Below are 18,555 nucleotides of genomic sequence, written 5' to 3'. Positions count from 1 at the left end.
TGATAGACTTTGGGGAGGGCTTATAGGGAAATATTGTGTTTTGGACACATTGAGTTTAATATGTGTACTGGACACCTAGTTTGAAATATCTGAAAAACAGCTAGAGATATTAGGATTAGAGGTCAGCAGAAAGTTGCATGGGTGATAGGTAGATTTGAGAGTCATCAGCAAAGAAATGATAATTAAAATCATGGTACCAGAACTAAGGATTTGAAGAGGTGAGGAGGAAGGGAATTTTAGGCATTGGTGAAAGCCAATGTAAAATGCACAGACAGAAGGTGGAGTACTGCATGTGAGGAAGAGTAAGAAGGTAGTTTTACCTATATTGTAAGATACATGAAAAGGAATAATGTATAACATGATGGGAAAAGTTGATTGTTAAATAGGTTTTGAGTACTGCTTAGACACAGTTCATTGTCTAGATTCAACCTAGGTAAATTTGAAGTGGCTCATCAGTAGATGGTCCAAGGTGAGAAATTTTTTGGTCATGGTAACTCTCAAAATCTAGTGAATAATTAAAGGGATTGGTATTTACATCAGTGAAGAGAGTACACATATCTATGAAATCACAGGTGTTTGAAGTATTGAACTATTGTCTTTACCTAAATAAAAAGGCTTATTTATAGTTTTAATTCATTGATGGGCTGTCTTTGTTATTATCTTATAGACTTGCTCCCTTATAAAGATCTATTATTTCATCACTGCAGGTAACTGTCAACTAATACAGATCACAGCTCCTTCCACAGAGTTGTAAAAGGTCTTTGTGAATTTCTATGACAAAAGTTATAGTAATTACATGGGACCACCATTCTGATAAATGAACTTTTTCAAAAAGGCAGGCTTGTGCTTGAATGTATATTCTATTGCTGGATTACATGTATAATACACTCATTTCAAATCATTAATTATAGGAGAAACTTTGAGAATATATGTATGTTACAAATACATGGTATTTGTGAATATATGTAGTTGAATATGTATATTCACACAGTACAGCCAACTCCCTTACTTAAGATGCTTCCCTCAGACTTTTAAGAAAACCTAAGATAAGCTTAGAGATATTAAAAATCCTAAACCTACATTAGGAAGGCCCAAATGAACTTAATTCATTTATTCATTCCTTCAATAATATATTTTCAAAACATTCCTTGTTAGAATATCTACCACATCACTGATTTTCTGTGAGTTTCAAATGAAAATTCAGAGATTATCATTAAATATAACAACAAAGGCATTAGTACAAATAACATATTAATCTTCTGTTTTCTTGTCTCTACTGTGAAAATGGATAAATATTGGAAACTTGATTAATTAAATGCTTAAGCACTGGAAAGTAAGTACTATATGTGCAACTAAATCATCCCTCCAGCCTCCAATTCTATTAAATAAATGCTAAGTACTATAAAAAATTAAGAGTAAAAGCTTGTAGAGTAACATCAATAATAGAAATGCATTATTAAAAACACACTAAATCTTATGACTATGTATAGGACTTTTTTTCTTGATTTCACATAATTAGTCAAGCAAACAAATTATTTGAGCAAACTATTATGTCAGAAAATTAAACTGAGATTTTGAGTATTCTGAGTATTTGACAAGCTATGTTTGTATTGAAAGCAAAAAATAAACTTTTGGAATATATTTTTTCAGCACTATACAGTCAGTTCTGGGTGTCAGAGCCCACATTTGTAAGCAAGCACTAAAAATAAAGGAAACCAACAGACCTCTTGAACTAAAATAATTTATTTCATCAAAAATAATTGCAAAGATTTCTTAAGCACTTGATCAGAATTCACAAACAAGTAAATAAGGTAATTGACCACTGAAAGAGTTGCTGAAATCTCCTTGAAATATCCTTCAGGAAAGACATTTAGAAAGTCATTTTCTATGGGCTTCCTTTTTACAGATAAGGAAACTATATCCTAAAAGTTGAAATGCCTAACCCTCAAAGCATTTTGTTAGTAACAGATCAAACTAGCATTAGAACTATGACCAACAGTTTTCAGATTATTGATTTATTGTTCTTTCCACTGCATCAGTTGCCTTGTCACATTTTAGTAAATGAGAAAACAAGGGAATATTAACAATATAAGAACTCATATCTGTGATTTCTTTAGTTCAATGAGCTCTCAATGAAGCAGCTCCTTTTATCAAGTTAGATTGGCCAACATTCTGTAATTTATAATCTTACAGAGTTGCCTCAGGCACAAAGAAGTTTAAAAAAAATTCCCAGGGCAGCTAGGTGGCACAGTGAATAGAGCACTGGCCCTGGAGTCAGGATCACCTGGGTTCAAATTTGACCTCAGACACTTGACACTTACTAGCTGTGTGACCTTGGGCAAGTCACTTAATCCCAATTGCCTTGAGTTCCACCCTAAAAAATTTCAAAAATAAAAAAATTCCAAGGAGTAACACAGCCAGTATGTATGAGAAGTTGTGTTTGAACCTAAGTCTTCATGTCTCTGAACCTGCCAGACTAGCCCTTTAATCACACCACCTCTCAGAAAGTATTATTATTGGGAGGAGGGATAAACATGACTTCCTGACACTTGCTTGAAATGGCCTCCTACTAGCCAAAACTATTCTACAATATCCCCTAGACTTAAACTTTTGCTTCAGCTTAAGAAAGTCTCAAACAAACTTGGGCACTTAAAGACTTAACACTATCTTAGGCCCTCAAAAGAAAACACAAATAAATTTAATTTCATTTATTCATTCTTTCAATAAATCATGGTGCTAAAGACTGTAAATTTAAAAATAAATATGACTTAAGTCCAGCTCTTAAAGAATTTAGAATCTATTGAAGATGAAGGCATATACAAAAATGACTGTGTTTTACAGGAAAGTTAAATGATTGCAAAAAAGAGATCCAGGCAAAGTACTTTAAAATATTTTAGGAGAGAAGGCACTGATCCAAGAGAGTTGTTGGATATCAAGAAAAATTTCATGGAAGAGGTGACATCTAAGCTGAAATGTAAATAAAAGGAAGGACTTCTACAGATGGAGATTAGAGGGAAAGGTAGTCCATTCCTGGAACGAGGAACAAAATAGATAAAGGCACAGAGATATAGCAAGGCAAAAAAGGAATAGACGGCAATCTCAATTGGCTACATTATAGCTTACAGAATATAGAATACATGTAGAGTAGTGTGAGATAACTCTGGACAAGTATGGAGGTTAGAGCATGGTTGTGGAGGGTTTTGGAAGCCAGAATCAACAATTTATAACTTATTCTGTAAGCAATGAAGAGGCACTAAAGGTTTTGTAGAGTAATGGAATGATCATAATGGTACATTAGGAAAATTGCCAGGTAGTGATGAGGAAGATTGAATAGAACTGAAGTGCTAGGGGGAAGTTTTCTTTGAAAGCTATTACAATAGTGTATTTAAGAATTGATGAGAAAAAAATTAACATTCCTCAAACATGTAACAAAAAGATAACATTATAAAATACTTTATAAACTTTAAAATTCTATGTCAATTTGAGTTAGTAATTCCCCTAACTATACTCTATAATAAACAAAGACTTGTACAATAAACTAGTGCTGTGGCTATATTTACTTTCAATTATTCTCTTATACACAATATCCCACTCTCCTTGAATCTTCCATTGAAAATTTATTCTCTTGCTATTTATTAAAAATGTGGGGGTAGAGCCAAGATAGTGAATGAAAGCAGGGACTCACCTGACCTCTCCAACAAACTCCTTCAAATACCTCCAAAATGTTAATCTGAAAAAATTCTAGAGCAGCAGAATCCACAAAGAGACAAAATGTGGCAGATTCCTAGGCCAAGACAACCTGGAAGGTTAACAGGAAGGATCTTTTGCACCAGACTGGGAGAGGAACACAGTCTGGCATGTGAATTGCACCAGCACAGACTTAACCATGGCAAAGCTAGAGCAGACCCAAGTGGACTTCAACACTGGCAGCAGTGGTGATTCCCAGCCCTCTCAGCACAGGAGGCGAGCCTCTCAGGACTGGATGAGAGACAAGTACAGTCCTGTGCAGGGCCTGTGGCAGAAGCAGCAGTTACTCTTGGGGCTATCAGCTCTCAGACTGAATGTTTGAAAATCACCTATTGAAACTTCCAGGAGCCAAGATGGCAGAGTAAGCATTAAGTTGCTCTCACCCTCCCTAGTTGACCTTGAAAAACCTAGAGAATATTGCCACAGGAAAAATCCTGGAATAGTGGAGCCAGAAGAAATACAGAGTACAGCAGTATTTTAGCTTAGGAGGCTAGAGGAATTAACAGGAAAGGTCTGTCTTGCTGTGGCTGAAGGGGACCAGTACAGAATGCGAGGTGTCTCAGTAAGCCAGAAACAAGTTCCACCTGAGTGGACCTAGAGGAGATCCTGAGCCCCAGGGTGAAGAAGCAGAGAAGCGCCAACACCAGACACACATCAGCCACTAGAAGCAGTTCCAGCTCAGCACTAGGTAAACTACCAGACCACTACAACATCCAACTGCCAGCACCTGAGGCCCCAGCACAGAAAACTGGTAACCAGACCACTCATCCTCAGCACAAGAAGTCTAGGATGGTGTCATCTGAACCCCAGAAGCAGAGATCAAATTTAAAAGCCAGAAAAAAGGCAAACAACATGAGCAAGAATTAAAAAAAAATCAATGACCATAAAGAAATATCTTGGTAATAGGGAAGATCAAAATACAAGTTCAAGAAAGGACAATATGGTCAATGTACCAACATCTGAAACATCAAAGGAGAATAGGAACTGTTTCAAGCCCAAAAAGCCTTCATGTAAGACCTCAAGTAGGATTTTAAAAATCAAATAAGAGAGGTAGAAGAAAAATTTTAAAATACAATTGACAAAATGGGGGTGGGGAAAAAGTATGCTGAAGAAAACAACTCCTTAAAAAGTATAATTGGCCAAATGGAAAAGGAAACACAAAAGCTAACTGAAGAAAACAATTCATTAAAAATTAGAATTGGATAAGTGGAAGCTAATGAGTCTATGAAACATCAAGAATCAGTCAAAGTCAAAAGAATGAAAAATAGAAGAAAATAAAAAACACCTCAATGGAAAAAAATTGACCTGGAAAATAGATTCAGGAGAAATAATTTAAGAATCATTGGTCTACCTGAAACCCATAATGAAAAAAAGAGCCTGGACAGCATCTTTCAAGAAATCATTAAGGAGGGGCGGCCAGGTAGCACAGCGACTAAGAGCACCAGCTCCAGTGTCAGGATGACCTGGAGATCGAATCCTGGGCTCAGACACTCACACCAAGAAATAACTGGCCATGTAACCTTGAGCAAGTTACTTAACCCTGATTGCTTAAAAAAAATCATTAAGGAAAACTGCCCCAACATCCTAGAACCAGAGGGTAAAATACTCATTAAAAGAATCCACCAACCACCTCCTGAAAGAAACTGAAAATGCCAAGGAATATTGTAGCCAAATTCCAGAAATCTCAGATCAAGGAGAAAATACTGCAAGCAGTCAGATAAAAAACCAATTCAAATATTGTGGAACCACAGCTCAGATTATGCAGGACCTTGCAGCTTCTATATTAAAAGATTGGGGGGGGGGGAGGATTTGTAATATGGTATTCCCAAAGGCAAAGGAGATTGGATTACAACCAAGGAGCAACTACTCAATGAAATAGAGCATGATGTTTCAGGGGAGGAGATAACATTCAATGAAATAGGGAACTTCCAGACTTTCTTGATGAAAAGATTAGAGCTCATCAGAAAATTTGATCTTCAAATACATGACTAAATAGAGGCAGAAAAAGTTAAACATAAAGGGGCATATTATTCAATAAACATAAAGTGTTTAAATCCCTACATGGGAAGATGATACAACTCTTTAGAAATGTATCTTTATTATATTTTATAGAAGGAAATACATAGACATAGGAGGTGGGTTTAAGTTGATTTTGATGTCATGATAAAAAAAACCTAATTAAGTGCTGAAAAAATGTAATGGGAGAAGACAAAAGGAGGCAGAAAAAGGTGAATTAAATCACATGAAGAGGCACAAGTAGTAAAGGAAAAAGGGAAAAAACAACAACACCCATTTCTATTAAAAACACTGGAGAGCATAGGGATAAATGAAGTCTTCCTTAAAATAAGAAGCATTTACCAAAAACCATCAGCAAGTACTATATATAATGTAAGCTAGAAGCTTTTCCAATAGGGTTGGGGGGAGTGAAACAAGGATGTCCACTATCACCACTTTTATTCAATATGGTATTAGAAATATTAACTTCAGCAGTAAGAGAAGAAAAAGAAATTGAAGGAATTAGAATAGGCAAAGAAGAAACAAAGATATCTCTCTCTGCAGATGATATGATGGTATACTTAGAGAATCCTAGAGAATAGGGTAAAAAAACCACTTGAAATAATAAGTAACATTAACATAGTTGCAGGATATAAAATAAACCAACATAAATACTCAGCATTTCTATATATTACTAACAAAGCCCAACAGCAAGAGAAAGAAAGAGAAATTCCATTTAAAGTCACCACAGATATAAAATATGTGGGAATCTACCTGCCAAAATAAACCCAGAAACTATATGAACATAATTACAAAACACTTTTCATGCATATAAAGTCAGATCTAAATAATTAGACAACCATCAGTTGCTCATAGGTAAACCAAGTTAATATATTTAAAATGACAATCCTACCTAACTTAATTTACTTATTTGGTGCCATGCCAATCAAAGTACCAAAATTATTTTATAGAGTTAGAAAAATGATAACAAAATTCATCTGGAAGAACAAAAGGTACAGAATATCTAGGGAACTTATGAAAAGAAATGCTAGGGAAGGTGGCCATGCCATACCAGATCTTAAACTGTGTTATAAAGCAACATTCATCAAAACTACTTGGTACTGGCTAGGAAATAGAGTGATAGGGGAAGCTAGATGAGATGACTCAGTGAATAGAGTACTGGCTCTGGAGTCAGGAGAACCAGAGTTCAAATCTAGCATCAGACACTTAGCACTTACTAGCTGTGTGACCTCAGGCAAGTCACAACTCCAATTTTTCTCCCTCTCCAAAAAAAAGAAAAGAAAAGAAATAATGTGGTGGATCAGTGGAATGGGTTAGGTACACAAGACACAGTAGAGAATGAATATAATAGTTTGATGAACCTAAAGACTCCAGTTTCTGAGATAAGAACTCACTATTGACAAAAATTCCTGGAAAAATTGGAAAATAGTATAGAAGAAACAGGGCATAAATCAGTATCTTACAGATATATGATTTAGTTATAAAGGCTGATACTATAGGGAAACTGGGAGAACAAGTAATAGTATACCTGTCATATTCATGGAGAAGGGAAGAATTTGTGACCAAATGAGTGATAGAGAACATTATGAAATGCAAAATGAATGATTTTTGATTCCATGAAATTGACAAGTTTTATACAAACAAAGCCAATGCAACCAAGATTAGGAGGGAAGAAGAAAACTGGGAAAGAACTTTTACAACTAATTTGTCTGATATAGAACTCATTTCTAAACTATATAGAGAACTGAGTCAAATTCATAAGACTGCAAGTCACTCCACAACTGATAAAAAGTCAAAGGATATGAACAGGCAGTTTCCAGAGGAAGAAAGTAAAACTATCTATAGTCATATTAAAAAATTCTCTGTCACTATTGATCAGAGAAAGTCAAGTCAAAACACTTTTGAGGTACAATATCACACTTATCATATTGACTTACTTGACAAAACAGAAAAATGATAAATTTTAGAGAATGTGTGGGAAAACTGGAATACTAATGCATTGTAAGTGGAGTTGTGACCTGATCCAACTAATTTAGAACTATGACCAAAGGGCTATAAAAATGTGCATTACCCTTTGACCCTGCAATATCATTTCTAGGACTATATCCCAAAGAGATCATAAAAATGGGAAAAGAACCTACATGTACAAAAATATTTTAGCAGCTCTTTTTGTGGTGGCATAGAAATCCAAATTCAGGGGATGCCCATCAAGTAGGGAATGAATGAAAAAGTTATGGTGTATGAATGTCATGGAATACTATTGACCTATAAGAAATGATGAGCAGGCAGTCTTCAGAAAAACCTGGAAAAACTTATATGGACTAATGCTGAATGAGGGGAGCAGAACTAAAATAATATTGTACATTGTTACAGCCTCATTTTGTGATTACTTTGATAGACTTGGTTCTTCTCAGCAATGCAAGGTTCTAAGACAACTCCAAAAGGTTGATGATGCAAAATGCTATTCACATCCAGAGAAAGAATTATGGAGTCTGAATGCAGATTGAAGCATACTATTCTCTCTCTCTCTTTGTTTTGTTTCTTCTTTCTCATGGTTTATTTCATTGGGTAAAATTCTTCTTTGCAACATGACTAATGTGAAATTTTGTTTAATGTGAATGTATATGTAGAGTCTATATCAGATTGCAAGCCATTTTGTGGAGGGGGGAGGAAAGGAAGGAATGAGAATATTTGGAACTCAAAAGCTTGTGGAACTGAATGTTGCAAACTAAAAATAAATAAATAAATAAATTTGGGGAAAAAATTCAAAGAAAAGAAAATGTTTCATTAGATGTGCCCTCTTCCAGGCAAGGGAAAATGGTTACAATGGAGGAGAAGAACAGGAAGGGAATGGGTCAACCTTATTCTCATTGAATTTGGCTTCGGGAGGGAATGACATACACACTAAATAGGGTATCTGACCCTACAAGAGAGTAGCGGGAAAGGGATGAGAAGGGGGATGATGGAAGGGAGAGCAGGCTGGGGGGGGGGGGGGGGGAAATTGGAAGCACCCACTTTTGAAAAGGGACAGGATCAAAGTAGAGAATAGAACAAATGGGAGGTGGGATAGGAGGGAGGGAAATATAGTCAGCCTTTTACAATATATCCACTATGGAAATGTTTTGCATAGCTACACATGTACAACCTATATTGAATTGCTTAACTTACCAATAAGGGTGAGTGAGAAGGGAGGAAGGGAATGAATCTGGAATTCAAAGTTTTAAAATCAAATTTTTAAATACATATAAATATATACTATTAATATTATTTTACATGTAACTGGGAAATAAGATATACAGGCACTGGGGCATAGAAGTCCACCGTGCCCTACTAGAAAGTCGGAGGAGGTATGGGGGAAGATATGGGAGAGAGCAGATTGGAGGAGGGGATAGGATATCCAGTGGGATCACTATTTTGGGGTGGTGGGTAGCGGAAAAACAGGGAGAAATTTGTAACTCAAAATATTGTGGAAAATTTTTTTTAATTTAAAAAATGAAAAAGAAAAGAAAAAATTTTAAGAAAAGATGTGCCCTCTGCTGACATGTTACCTCATGTACTTTTATTTAATTTTCTATGTGCTGCCCCTCTGTGAAAAATAAGCTTTATAAAGATAGGATTTTTTTTGTCTCTGCATCCCCCATAGCTGGAGCATAATAGACAAGATAAATGCTTGTTAAATGAATTGTATTTATGTGTTTATATAAGCTGAACTGTATAAAAACATGGAAGTGTGGTGGAGTGACCACTTAAAATTTACCTTCATGAAAACTGTTCAAAATATAGAAAAACAAATACAAAGAGTTTGATGTAGAAATACATTCAAGACAAGATATATGTGTGTTTATATGCATACACAGATGCACATATATAAAAATAAGAAAGAGGGTTGGTTCAGGGAGGGATGAGTCATAAGCAACACAAATCTTAAACTTGGAGAGGGGATGGTAAAAAAAAAAGGTTAGTAAGAGGGGAAATTAAAGGTAACTTGAAATAAATAGGAAAAGGCATATAAAGATGAAATATTTTATATATATTTATGTAGAGAAATAGAACAGAGGGAAATAGATACTTAACTATCATAACACTAAATGTAAATGGCATGGATTCATATATGAAAATGAACAGGTTAGAAGAATGCATTAGAATAGAATATCCAATAATATTTTATTCACAACAAATATGCCATCAGGAGCATCTTTCTATCATGTATTCAGGATGTTAATCAAAACAATACTACCATTGGTACTAGCAGAAACATGAGTAATTTACTTCCCTATGGCTTTGATTACAATCTTTGTAACTTCAGACTGTCTCCCTTTCTTGTTCATGGCTAGTTACATTTTTTATGGCCTTCCTCCCCATAAGAATGTGAAATAAGGGACAGTATAACTTTTAATATTTCTAGTCCTGGGACCTAGTACTATTTCTGCAACATGGATGGCTTTTAATGATTACTCTTAAAAACAAATAATTCAAAGGGCAGAGCCAAGATGGCAGAGTAAAAGTAGGAACTTGCTTGAACTCATGCCCCAACCACCTCCAATACCTATAAAAAAAATGACTCTAAGCAAATTTTAGAGATACAGAAGCCACAAAATAACAGAGTGAAATATACCTCCAGCTGAAGTCAGCCTGGCAACCTGAAAGGAAGGGTCTATTGCACCAAGCTGGGAGTGGAGCACAGTCCTGTGTGGGTCATGCCAGCACAGACTGGCAGCACACCCTGACCATAGTAGACCTCAGGGGACTGAATCATGGACAACTGTGGTGATTTCCAGATTTCTCAACCCAAAAACACCACAGAGAAAGTAAAATGTCAGTGAGGAATCTCTGTTGGACCTGGGTAAGAGAAGAGTGTAGTCTGGCACCTGACTCTAGGGTGGCAGTAGCAGCAGGTGTGGGAGGTGGGCTACTGCTTCCAGAGCTCCACGCCCACATATGGTGAGGAATCAAGCAACTGACCAGAGAGCAATAGCAGGAATCCCTTTGCTGGCACTGAGGCAGAATTCTCTTGCTTTACCCTGCTTGGATCTGGGTTGCTGCCTTGGGTGGTGGTCATGGAGTGAGGAGGAATGCTGCTGTGGCAGAGCCTATTTAGGTTGTGGAGAGGCAGTCCTCCTCACAGTTATGAGACAGGTGCCTAGAAGTAACTCTGGAAACAGCTGCACAAAACCCCAGAAATTTGACAGACAGCATTCTCCACTCTGAAAGCAGAGTTCTGCCATGGCAAAGAGCTCAAAAGTCAAGTAATTGGCTGGCAAAATTGGCAAACAGAGGAAGAGGAATCAGATTATAGAATCATTCTTTGGTGACAAAGAACCAGAAGAAAACAACAAAGTCAAAATTCCTGCATCAAAAGCCTCCATGAAAAATATTAATTGGTCACAGACCACAAAGGAGCTCAAGAAGGATTTTGAAAATCAAGTAAGAGAAGTAGGGGAAAAATTGGGAAAAGAAATGAGAGTGTTGCAAAATGATGAAAAAACGAGTCAACAGGTTGCTACAGGAGACCCCCCCCAAAAAAAAAACTAAAGAAAACAACACCTTAAAAACCAAATTGACTCAAATGCCAAAAGAACTCCAAAAAGCCAATGAGGAGAACAATATCTTAAAAAGCAAAATTGGCCAAATGGAAAAGGAAGCTCACTGAAGAAAATAATTCCTTCAGAATTAAAATAGAGCAAATGGAAGGTAATGACTTTATGAGAAATCAAGATGTCATAAAACAGATCCAAAAGAATGAAAAATATCTCATTGGAAAAACACTGACCTAGAAAATAGATCCAGAAGAGATTATTTAAAAATTATTGGATTACCTGAAAGTGATGATCAAAGAAAGAGCCTAGATAGCATCTTTCAAGAAATTATTGAGAACTGCCCTGATATTCTAGAACCAGGGGGTAAAATACAAATTGAAAGAATCCAGCAATTGCCTCTTGAAAAAGTTACCCCCCCCCAAAAAAAAAACTCCTAGGACTATTAAAGCCAAATTTCAGTGTTCCCAGGTTAAAGACAAGTATTAAAAGCAGTCAGGAGGAAACAAAATGAGTATTGTGGAAACACAATCAGGATAACACAAGATCTAGCAGCTTCTACATTAAGGGATCAAAGTGCTTAGAATATGATATTCTGGAGGTCAAAGGAACTAGGAATAAAACCAAAAATCACCTACCCAGCAAAATTGAGTATAATATGTCAAAGGAAAAGATGGAAATTCAATGATATAGAGGACTTTCATGTATGCTTTTTTTGTAAAGAATTGGGGTTAAGTAACTTGCTCAAGGTTAAATGGCCAGTTTGTATGGGTGTGGGTGTGGGTGTTAAGTATCTGAGGCCAGAACTGATCCCGGGTCCTTCCAACTCCAGGGCCAGCACTCTTACTCACAGTCACCTAGCCGCCCCTACTTTCATGTATTCTTGATCAAAAGACCACAGCTGAACAGAAAATCTGATGTTCAAAAACAAATCATTCATGCCTTCCTCTTGGAGTTTTCCTGTGTGCTGGTATCCTTGTAACCACTGATTCTAAAACTTTGCATGGTCCTAGTAATTCTATTTATGACTCTGACATATGGCTTTGTATGTAGTAGGAACCTAAGTAATGTTAATCCAAATAAACTAATACATACACATATATAAAATACATTATATATAATACATCATATTTATAATGTATACATACACATACACATATATATCACATACAGGATAATAAGGAAATCTGGGGAATTTTTTTTAATTGCTAAAGAATTATATCTGTTGATCCCAAAACTTCCTGGATAATTTGGTACCCACATTGCCTCACATTTGGCAGTGAATTCAGACAAATAGCATTATATATAATACTATACACACACACACACATACACACACATATATCACATACAGGATAATAGGGAAACCTGGAAATTTTTAAAAATTGCTAGAGAATTACATCTGCTAATACTAAAACTTCCTGGATAATTTACCTCACATTTGGCAGTCAATCCAGACAGACAAACAGCTTTACAAATTTTAAACTGAATTCCCAGAAATTTCAATAATCTGACTGGCCAATCACTCTCATGTACATATACTCACAAGGCTATCAGAAGTCATCAAATTCCTTTACTCTTTATATGTAAGTCCTCATTCTGTTGTTGTTCAGTTGCATTTGATTTTTCATGATCTCAATGGGGTTTTTCTTGGCGAGGATAACTAGAGTACAATGTGAGGGATACTCATTTCTCTGTCATTTTTCCAGGGAGACAATGTAGAAATTTAGGGGATTTTCTTTTAATATAAAGTTTGTAGTGTGACAAACTTTCAGTTTGACATATTGGAAAAGAGGGCAGGGGCCAAAAGGATGATAACCTTGAGTGAGTGGGCAAAGAGAAGAGAGTAGCAGGACAGAATGAAGAAATGTAATGAAAAATGAATAAAGTAGAAATCAATATGATAAGAGAATCAATTGGATGTAGAGAGGTAGAAGGCAATTTTAGACTCAGAAAATAGAATAAATGAGAAGAGGTCAGATGCAATGGTAGATAAGAGAAAGAGGAATAGAAGATTCCAAATATGACATTAAAAATTGACTCATCCTTTACTTCACAGTCTTAAGAAAACTAGCTTCAGGTTTAAAACTTACATCTTGGATGGTTGTAGAGTTCAAGAAGGATAATGTTACAAATATTTGTGGGGAATCAAAATTGACTTTCAAAGTTTAAGAGACTCACATTTCAAAAGCAAAACAGCCTAGAAAAATCCCATTTGTTAAATCTCTTTTTGTGTGTCTATGTTATATTTGTGAAAACTTAAACATGAAGTGAAATTTACCTTTTAAACTTAAATGCTTATCCATTACTAATTTAAGTAGTAATGGATATTCAGTAATAAGAAATTCAGTAATCTGAATATTATTTAGCAAAAATATAAGTAGCTATTGATTTTTTTCAATATTTCATTTTTTTCTTAAGATCTCATCTCAGTAGCACCTTATATACATATTTTTTCTTCACGAACCTCATAGTTCTTGGCTTAAAATAATTAGCTTGTAATATTCCTTGGGACAGTGAATTTTAACACTACTTAAATAAAAGGAAATTGGTACACAGAGTCATTAATCTCTCTCTTCTGAACACTAGAACTCTATCTCCAACTGACAAGTTGTCTCTACCTAGAATCTCACTGAGCTCACTGTTTTTCACTCTAAACCTGCTTTTGATGACTCCCCTAGTTTTGTCTGTAATACAAACACTCACCCTGTTTGCACATTTATAATTTGGGGATTTTTTTTCTGTTCCCTCATTTGGTATTCTGATCAGTCACCAAGTTGTGTGTATTCCATCTTTGTAGCATCTCTCTCTTCTCTCCCTTCCTATCTTGGTCATTATTAACATCTTAATTGAGGCTCTTCTGCTCTGCTGCAATAGCCACCCAGGGTAGCCAAAGTGGCTATTGAAGTAGCCTAACTGCTCCAAATTCATTATCCCCACATATTGTATCCTTTCTATCACTAACAGAAAGATTTCCCTAGTGCAAAGATTGAGTTATACTATTCTGAAAAATATTCAGTGATTCCATTTGCTTACTGAATGAAGTCCAAACACAGTTAGTGAGTAGATAAGACTCTAAAACCTTGTACTACATTGTAAAGCCAAGCACAAGCAGCTTTCCAAAGGACTGCTTCTGTGAACAGTTTTAAGGTTCTGATCACATAGTATGATGAACTCTATATTTATTCAGCTGTACACTAAAAAAACATTCATGGAAACCAAAGTACAGCATTCGCAACATTATAACATAACAACTTTTCATTAAAGTGGCCACATAGTTTTCACCAAACTGGCCACATTGTTTTAAGCAAAAAATATCATTCAGTAAATCTGTTGCAGTTTAAACCCAGGGACGCCAAAACCTGTTGAGGTGGGGGCTCTGCCCACCCAAAAACTGTTGCAGTTTCATGATGTGTTGTGGTGGAACTGTCTCAAAGAATTCAAAGTCAGACCCCCTCTAATCCAAGTATAGGCATTTATTGAGATTGATGCCTATCATGAAGCAGGCTAAGTTCCAAGAGGAACCAGAAGCTTTAGAGAAAGCAAGATGGATTTTTATAAGGTAAAGATGCAATTACACAACAGAAATTTACATAGAATTGAGGAATATCAGTAATATTAAAAAGGCAGGAGGAGTTTGTTAAGGGATTAAGTAATGGAGGAGGGGTCCTATCTATGATTTGGTGGTTAACCTTTCTGGTCATTCTGCCCTCCAACTGGCTAGCTATTGTGGTCCTGCCTTGAGTTAGATGGATGATGTGATTGTGATTGAATAAAATAACACAACTGTTTCTGTGGGAATGGGTCTGGAGGCAGTGACCAGGTAGATGCAGTAGCTAGGTTCCCATCATATGGACACACCTGCTGTTTCTGTGGGAACTAAGAGTTCAGGGACATACCTGTTGTCCCAGTGAGCAGTGAGGCATATACAAAGAAGTTAGGACATTGGCTGGGGGGGGGGGGGGGGTAGGTAGATATAGTGGGCCTGCTGTTTACTAGGGCCAGGCCTATAATGAAGTTGAATATTGGGGCTAGGGGCAGCTTTATTATGATTCCATCAAGTCCTTAACTCAATCATCCTTAAAGAGCAAGTCTCCTTAAGGGACACAAAGTACAAGGGTGAAAGTTCTTCACCCCTAGGTCACATTGTCTTAATTTCTCAGTCAAAAAGTCTTTCTTATTGATTGGAGATTAGTTTCCAATCATCCTTAACTCAATCATCCTTAAGAGGTAGAAGGTACAGAGTACAAAGTTCTCCCACCCCCAGGCCACAGTAAATCATTATCTTCTCAGTCAGCATTAAGTACCTAAAGAGAGGTCTTTTCATCTTGACTCAAGGCTGGATCCCAAATTCCATGGTTCCTCTTCCATGGGTACAGCTCCTGCCTGAATCTACACAATCATCCCCTGGATTCACAGATAGGGAGCTCTCAGCTCTTGGTCCAGGTTTTTGACCAGTTCCATATTGAAGCTCACAGTGTCCAGTCCACCTCAAGTCCTTCACAGTTCCTGTTTCTAGGAAGACAAAGCTCAACAGAGCCAAAACATTCACATTGCTGGCACCATCACCAATTCACTTTCTGCCTGTGAAATCAACACAGACCCACAAAAAAGGTCTGAGAAGTGTGTGTTCTGGCCTGAGGACCTGGCCTCCACAACCAATCCCCATGTCAGTTTTGCTCTACCCTAGCCTGTGCTTCTATTTTATATGGCCATTAGCCCCTCCCTGTTCTACCATTTCCTGTTACATCAGCAAGTTCCTCCCACTGTGGGTTGCACAAATTCTGTTTCTTAACAAAGACATGATATAATCATGGGCAATTCTTCAAAGAAACTTGAACTGAAACAAGGTGCTAAATAATTAAAGAGCTGAAACAAGGTGCTAAGTACTTCTTTGCCTACCATTACAAGCATCCTCTTTTGAACTTTATCATTCACTACTGCTAGTGGTATGCTGGAGGTGGCTCAAACCTACTCACAGAGGTAATTATTAAATTTCTAATGAGAAGATTTACACCTTGGAAATCAGCAAATGCTACAACTCAAGGCTTGATTAACTATTTTTTGTTGATTTCTAGACTTAAGAAATAGATGCAGAAAATGTTGATAATAGAGACTATATTTGGAAGTATGTCAAACAAACTATTTTTGGGAAAGACCTGATTTTTGAATATTTACCAGCATGTTCCTGGTTACTCCTTTCCACAATCACAGCATTCCAATCAAAATGAATTACTCTTCACCTCCCAAAACATTCACTACACCCTCCTTCCCCTATGTCATTGATCAACTGTTCCCTATGCCTAAATGTTTTTTTTTTCATTTCACATACTAGATTCTTACCCATTCTTTGAAACCCAACTCAAACACTATCTCCTTCAGGAGGATTCCTCAGATCCTCTTTACTCATGACAGTCTTAACTTGTAGACATCATGTAATACTCTGTGTTGCAATTCTGTGATGCACTACTAATGTAATATTATATATCATAACTATAACTTTACATGACAAAACTGATTACACTGTAAACTATACTGCGACCTCCTTGAAGCAATAGACTTTATTGTATCTAAACTCTATATTTCCTTAAGCACTTAGTACTTTAAAATTGCCATTGGCTTTGAAGAACTTATCTGCTCTGAAGCAATGTACAAGCACAATGAAGACACAGAATATATCTAAGCATATGTCTTTCTGCACCATATATTAACTACACTATGTTAACTAACAGTTCTATTCTGGAGCTACCTTGAGTCAATAGCTAAACTTTCAGGGTGGGCATTATACATTATAAATAAGGGTTGAAGGACAGCTAGGTGGTACAGTGATTAGAGCACCAGCCCTGGAGTCAGGAGGACTTGAGTTCAAATCTGACTTCAGCCACTTACTAGGTGTGATCTTTGGTAAGTCACTTAATTCTGATTGCCTCCAAATTAAAATGGAAGAAAAGAAGAAATGAGTTTAACTTCCTGTGTTGTTGATTATTTAAACTTAAAAACATGATGAAAAACATTAATAGTATAAATTAAAGTAAAAGTGTGCCATTCATCTTTTATTTCAGAGATCCAATTGTTAAACATTTAGGAACATACCCTGACCTAACTCTATCAATCACTTACCAAGTGCTCACTATGAGGGAGCAACTAAGCACCAGGAATACAATAATAAACAATCCCTACTCTCAAGAGGTTTATATTTTATTGGGAGAGAAAACATGTACATAGACAAATATAAAAATTATAAATATAATATAGCTGAATAAAAAGTAGTTAGTAAACCACTCAATAAGTCGTAAGTGCTTTCTTCATGCCAAGCACTATGCTAAGCACTGAAGATACAAAGAAAGAACAAAAAAAAATTGTCTTTGCTCTTATGCAGTATACATTCTAATAAGTGGGGCAATATGCAAATGACTAGGTTTATACAGGATACATAGAGAGTGAGAGGAAGGTAATATTCAAAGGGAAGACATTAGCAGCTATAGGGAGAAAACACCCAGAAAGACATTATATAGAAGTGGTGGTTCAGTTGTGTCTTGAAAGAAGTTAGGGATTCTATAAGTAAGAGGAAAGGAGGGCATTTCAGCTATGGTGGATGGCCAATGAGTAAGCATAAAGAGAAGAATATCATAATTAGATGAATGGTAAAGGGTGTAAAAGGAAGTAAATAATATTGAGATGAGAGGGGCTAGTTGGAATCTAGTTGAGAAGGGGTTGAAAAGTCAAAGAGTTTATATATTATCCTAGAAGAAATATAGTTTATTGAATGATAAAGTAAAATGGTCAGAGTCCTCTTTCTTATAATTTAATTTTTTTTATTTTCCACTTTAAATTCTCTTCCTCTCTTTACCCTCCGCCCTACATTTTGAGAATGCATAAAATATAACCATTTGGATCTGAAATAATATAAAACATTTTCATATTAGCCATGTTGCTAAAAAAGAAAAGCAAGAAAAATAAAGTGAAAAAATACGCTTCAATCTGCATTCAGACTCCATCAGTTCTCTTTTTAGAGATGGAGAGCATTTTTCATTGTGGTTCCTTTTGAAATGTTTTAGATAATTTTTATTGATCAGAATAGCTAAGTCTTTCACAATTGAGCATCCTTACAACATTTCCATTATTATGCACAATATTCTTCTGGTTCAATTTACTTCATTTTGCATGAATTCATGTCTTCTCAGGGTTTTCTGAAACCATTCTGCTTAGCATTTCTTATAGCACAACAGTATTCTATCAACATCATATACCATGTTCA

At 36.0% G+C, this 18,555-nt stretch overlaps 1 pseudogene; it reads left to right on the top strand.

The window, feature by feature from the left end:
* The first annotated feature begins 3,886 nt into the window (after window positions 1-3,886).
* LOC138145408 (small ribosomal subunit protein mS40 pseudogene) overlaps window positions 3,887-18,555 on the top strand; it is a 39,242-nt pseudogene continuing 24,573 nt past the window's right edge.

This window comes from Petaurus breviceps, unplaced genomic scaffold (genome assembly GCF_028583685.1).
Source record: "Petaurus breviceps papuanus isolate PSGF00001 unplaced genomic scaffold, PetGlider_PUasm1.0 90734, whole genome shotgun sequence".
Lineage (NCBI taxonomy): Eukaryota > Metazoa > Chordata > Mammalia > Diprotodontia > Petauridae > Petaurus > Petaurus breviceps.
The sequence above is the reverse complement of the archived record's forward strand: the minus strand, read 5'-3'. Positions and strand labels throughout refer to the sequence as shown.